Source organism: Alligator sinensis, unplaced genomic scaffold (genome assembly GCF_000455745.1).
Source record: "Alligator sinensis unplaced genomic scaffold, ASM45574v1 scaffold708_1, whole genome shotgun sequence".
NCBI lineage: Eukaryota > Metazoa > Chordata > Crocodylia > Alligatoridae > Alligator > Alligator sinensis.
This window is the reverse complement of record NW_005842183.1, coordinates 264,008-268,947: the sequence shown is the minus strand read 5'-3', so window position 1 is coordinate 268,947 and position 4,940 is coordinate 264,008.

The following is a 4,940-nucleotide window of genomic DNA, read 5'->3' as shown; positions in this document are numbered from 1 at the left end:
CCTGTCCCCGACCACCTCAGCCCCCCCATGCCTTTGCACCCCCTGCCACCACCAGTCATGGTTTTGGCCCCATTCCAGCCCAGGGCTTTGAGCACATTGTAGCTGTGGCCCTGACCCAGCCACACCACAGCAGTGGTGGCAGCAGCTCCAGCTTTCCAAACCAGAGCTGCTGCCACTGCATCTGCTGCTGCAGAGTCTGCCAGAGTCAGAATTACCCATTGCTCCTTGGCCCAGGCCGGGTGGAGGCCAAAGCCACCCGTGTCCGATGGTAAGTGGTAGTGGTGGGGGGGGGAATGACAGAAGCTGTGGGAGGCAGGCATAGGGGGGTGCAGATACTGTGGGGTGGGGGCAAGCACTGAAATGTGCAGGCATGGAGGGGGCAGGCAGCAGGGGGTACAAGTACCATGAAGGGGACCAGATAGCATAGAGTGCAGACACTGTTGGGGGGGCACAGGTACGGGGGGGAAGGCAGCAGGGTGCACAGGTAATGGGCTATTAGGCGGCATCAGAGGGGACAACTGATGGGGGGTAGGAGCCAAAGGACAAGGTCAGGTGCCCCTGCTGGCCTGCTCCTTACCACCGCTTTCTCTGCTGGAGCATTGTGGAGGGGGGAAGGGTGCAAATTTAAGACAACTGTTCCATAATTAGATTCTAAAACAATATATGGAAAATGATAATACATTCATACATTTTCCATCTATAGAATCTAATTACTGGGGGCTCATCTTGAATTCAAAGTCATCTTGCATTCAGGGAAATACGGTATATTTATGTTTGTTAAATCCAGACTGACTAATTTATAATTTTGTTTGATGTAACGGATACTATTTAGTTTATATTTCTATTTTGCATAGATTAGAGGTGAACTATGAAACAACCCAGCATTTATGCTCAGTCAGTGTTTAAGGGGACAACCTTGTCAGGAGGAGTTTGTAGGCGAGTTTATTTTAATGGAATAAATTCAACTAGAAAGAAACTATCCTTCTAGTAAGCCTCATTCTCCCAGTGCCCAGAGCCACCTTGTCTAAAGGCATTTGTTCACAGAGTGGTAGAAGTACAGGTAAGCATAGCTCATATCCATAGGTCCAGGCAAGTTCACCTTCCCAAAATGGTACACAGAGAACAAGGGGAGGTGAGCAAAGGAGCCAGAAAAGAAAGTCTGTAAAATGGGAATTAATCAGGGCTGCTGTCTATCTCGGTTTTACTCATCTCTGCTCAGCAACATCAGCTGGCGGGTTACAAAATAGGATTTTAGTGTCCTTGGAAAAAAAAGTTGTAAGCAACCTTTTTTTCTCATTTACTAATCTATATGAAGGCATTTAACATGTGCTAAACTGCTTGAACTTGCATGTTTGAGTTTTAACTGCCCTTAGTAAGAGTCATTTTGCATGTTACCTTTAAAGGATCATAAAGGCACTAAAAATGGAGTGTTCCCCTGTTAAAGGGTGTTGACCCATCATAAGTACCCTCTAAATGTTTTAAAGACAAGCCACTCATAGTTTGAGTTGAATGTGTGATGCCACCCTTATAAAGAGAAGAGAAGATTGTGGGGGGATTTGATACCAATTTATAAAGACAAAAAGAGCTTGTATAAAGAGGATGTTGAACATCTGCTCTCTGTGTCCACGAGGAGCAGGACAAGACGCAATGCGCTGAAATTGCAACTAGGGAAATTTAGGTTAGATGTTATGAAGATTTTTCCATTTATGAAAATGGTTAAGCACTGGAACAGATTACCTAGAGGGTTTGCCATTTCCAACCCTGGAAGTTTTTAATGTATGTTCAAGACATGCATTTTACTGGGATGTTTTGGACAGGTAAGATATTGCCTTTTGAGGTCCCTACAGCCCTATTTTCCTCTGATTTTACATGCTTATCTTTAAGTACAAAAGCAATCCCATGAATTGCTCATAAGATTAAAGTTAAGCATCTGTGTAAGACTTGGAAGGTTTGGAACCAAACTTTATTAGTGTCTGGCAGCATTTATCTGAAATCATCCATCCTCTTAGATGGCCCACATTTTGTGTAAGGCCAAAGAAACCTCTGGGTGGACCTTAGAAGAATAAATTATAATGTTCCCTTTCAGGTAATTTGCTTGCTGATTTACACAGACTGGAGTCCTTATCTATCCTTTTGAACAGGAAATGAATTGTGTGAAAGGAGAACAGACAATTATTTTCCCAGTCTTCAAACCTCAGCTACAAGGAATGCAAAGGCAAAAAAAAACACTTTTTGTCTCAGCCCACTGTTTTTATTTATGTTTTACAAATAACAGCAATTAGAATGGGAAGGGATCAATATTTTCATAAGAATAGAAAATTATATCGGTAAATTGGGATGGGATGTAATTTGTCAAGCACAAAGCACAAAGATGCGCTTGCTACAGATCTTTAATATATTGTATAGAAATGTTAAAAGAATACCATAACCTAGCCATACAAACAAGTAATTCTCTCTCTTATGTTTGCTAAAGTCATACCTCACAAGGTTGTAAATAAATCTTAGTCGGGGTGTTGGAGAAACTAAATGCAAGTAATGTTAAGGTAAAAAAAAAAAAAGGTTGTTCTGAGATAATTTTTACTTGTCTCCAAAAAACCTGGATTCTTTACATTACCTGTACCATGTCCCTCATTTAAAAAGACACACAGTACAAAGTAAATCAATTAAATGGTTTTTGATGAAGTTTTCAAGGTTTGGAGTTAGTGTAAGTGCCCTTTTTGCATCTTTGGGTGTGTTTACACGTAACCGCAGGCAGTACTTCTAAAAGGAAGTACTTATTTTTAGAAGTACTAAAGCATTGCACAGTAACCACCCCTACGGTGCCGCGCGTGCCGTGCATGATTAGATTTTGTCACTGTGTCATTGTAGTGGCACACTATCCCGGGGGAGTGCGCTGCTACATCAACATAGCTGCCGATCATGTGTAGACCTACGTGATTGCTACGTTGCTGTAGAGCGCCATACGGTGACATAGCGTGTCACTATGTCGCCGTCGGGCAATGTGTAGATGCACTCTCTGAAGAATAAAACCCATAGAAAGATTATAGTGTTGTTGTTAAGAAGCAAATTGACAACTATAGTTTCATAGTTTCATAGTTTTAGGGTCGGAAGGGACCTAATAGATCTTCTAGCCCGACCCCCCGCCAGGGCGGGAGAACAACAAAAAACCCTAAAAACAAAAACGGGACTCAAATGAGTCCAGCCAGGTAAGTATCCAGCCTCTTCTTAAAGATCCCCAGGGTAGGGGCCAGCACCACCTCCCTTGGAAGTTGGTTCCAGCTCCTAGCCGCCCTGACTGTGAAGTAGTTTTTTCGGATGTCCAATCTGTACCTCCTCTCCATCAACTTGTGCCCATTATTCCTTGTTATGCCAGCAGGGGCTAGGGGAAACAGCGTCTCCCCCAAACCCTTCTGGTTCCCCCTAGTGAGTTTATAGACGGTCACCAGGTCCCCCCTCAGCCTTCTCTTGTGGAGGCTGAATAGGTTCAAGTCCCGCAGTCTCTCACTGTAGGGTCTGCCCTGTTGTCCCCGGATCATGCGGGTGGCCCTCCTCTGGACCCTCTCCATGTTGTCCACATCCCTCCTGAAATGGGGCGCACAGAACTGGACACAATACTCCAGCTGCGGCCTGACCAGCGTCGCATAGAGGGGGAGGATCACCTCCCTGGCTCTACTCGAGATGCACCTGTGGATGCACGACAAGGTCCGGTTAGCCCTGCCAACCATGACCTCGCATTGTCGGCCCATGTTCATCTTGGAGTCAATAATGACACCAAGATCCCTTTCCGCCTCCGTGCTCTCAAGTAGGGAGTTCCCCATCGTATAAGTGTGCTGCTGGTTCCTACTACCCAAGTGCAGCACCCTGCACTTGTCCGTATTGAAACGCATCCTGTTCCTGTCTGCCCACCCCTGTAACCTATCCAGATCCTTCTGCAATCTCTCTCTCCCTGCTAGCGTGCTCACCTCCCCCCAAATTTTGGTGTCATCAGCGAATTTAAACAGGTTGCTCTCCACCCCAACATCAAGATCGCTGATGAAGACATTGAACAGCGCAGGGCCCAGGACCGAGCCCTGAGGGACTCCACTACCCACCTCCCCCCAAGTCGAATATGATCCATCCACCACCACCCTCTGAGTGCGACCCTTCAGCCAATCTGCAATCCATCTGACCGTGTAGGCGTCTATGCCACAGTCGCCTAGTTTATTAATTAGGATGGGGTGAGAGACGGTGTCAAAGGCCTTGCTGAAGTCCAGAAAGACTACATCCACCGCGACACCTGCGTCCATGGCCTTTGTGACCTGATCATAAAAGGCAATCAGGTTGGTCTGACATGATCTCCCCCTAATAAATCCATGCTGATTGCCCCTGAGCATCATTTCTGATGCCGGCCCATCACAAATGTGCTCCTTGATGATCTTCTCAAAGAGTTTCCCCAGGATTGAGGTAAGACTGACGGGCCTATAATTGCCCGGGTCCTCCCTTTTCCCTTTTTTGAAGATGGGGACCACATTAGCTACCTTCCAATCGTCTGGCACCTGGCCCAAGCACCACGATCGCTCGTAGAGCCGTGCCAGGGGCCCTGCAATAACCCCAGCCAGCTCCCTCAGCACCCTGGGGTGGAGAGCATCCGGACCCGCTGACTTGAACGCGTCCAGCCCCTCCAGAAGCTCTCTAACCCGGTCCTCCCCAACCTGAGGTCTGAAGGCGATCCCCTCGCGTCCGGCTTCTATCACAGCAGGGAAGTCCCGGTCCCTGCACAAGAAAACGGAGGTGAAGAATTGGTTAAAGAGGTCCGCTTTATCCTCTGACGCAACCACCAGATTGCCCCGCATATCCTGCAGGGGCCCCACATTACCCGGCGCCTTCTTCATCCTCCCAATATATTTGAAAAAGGACTTTTTGTTATCCTTAATCCTGGACGCTAATCCGAGCTCTATATC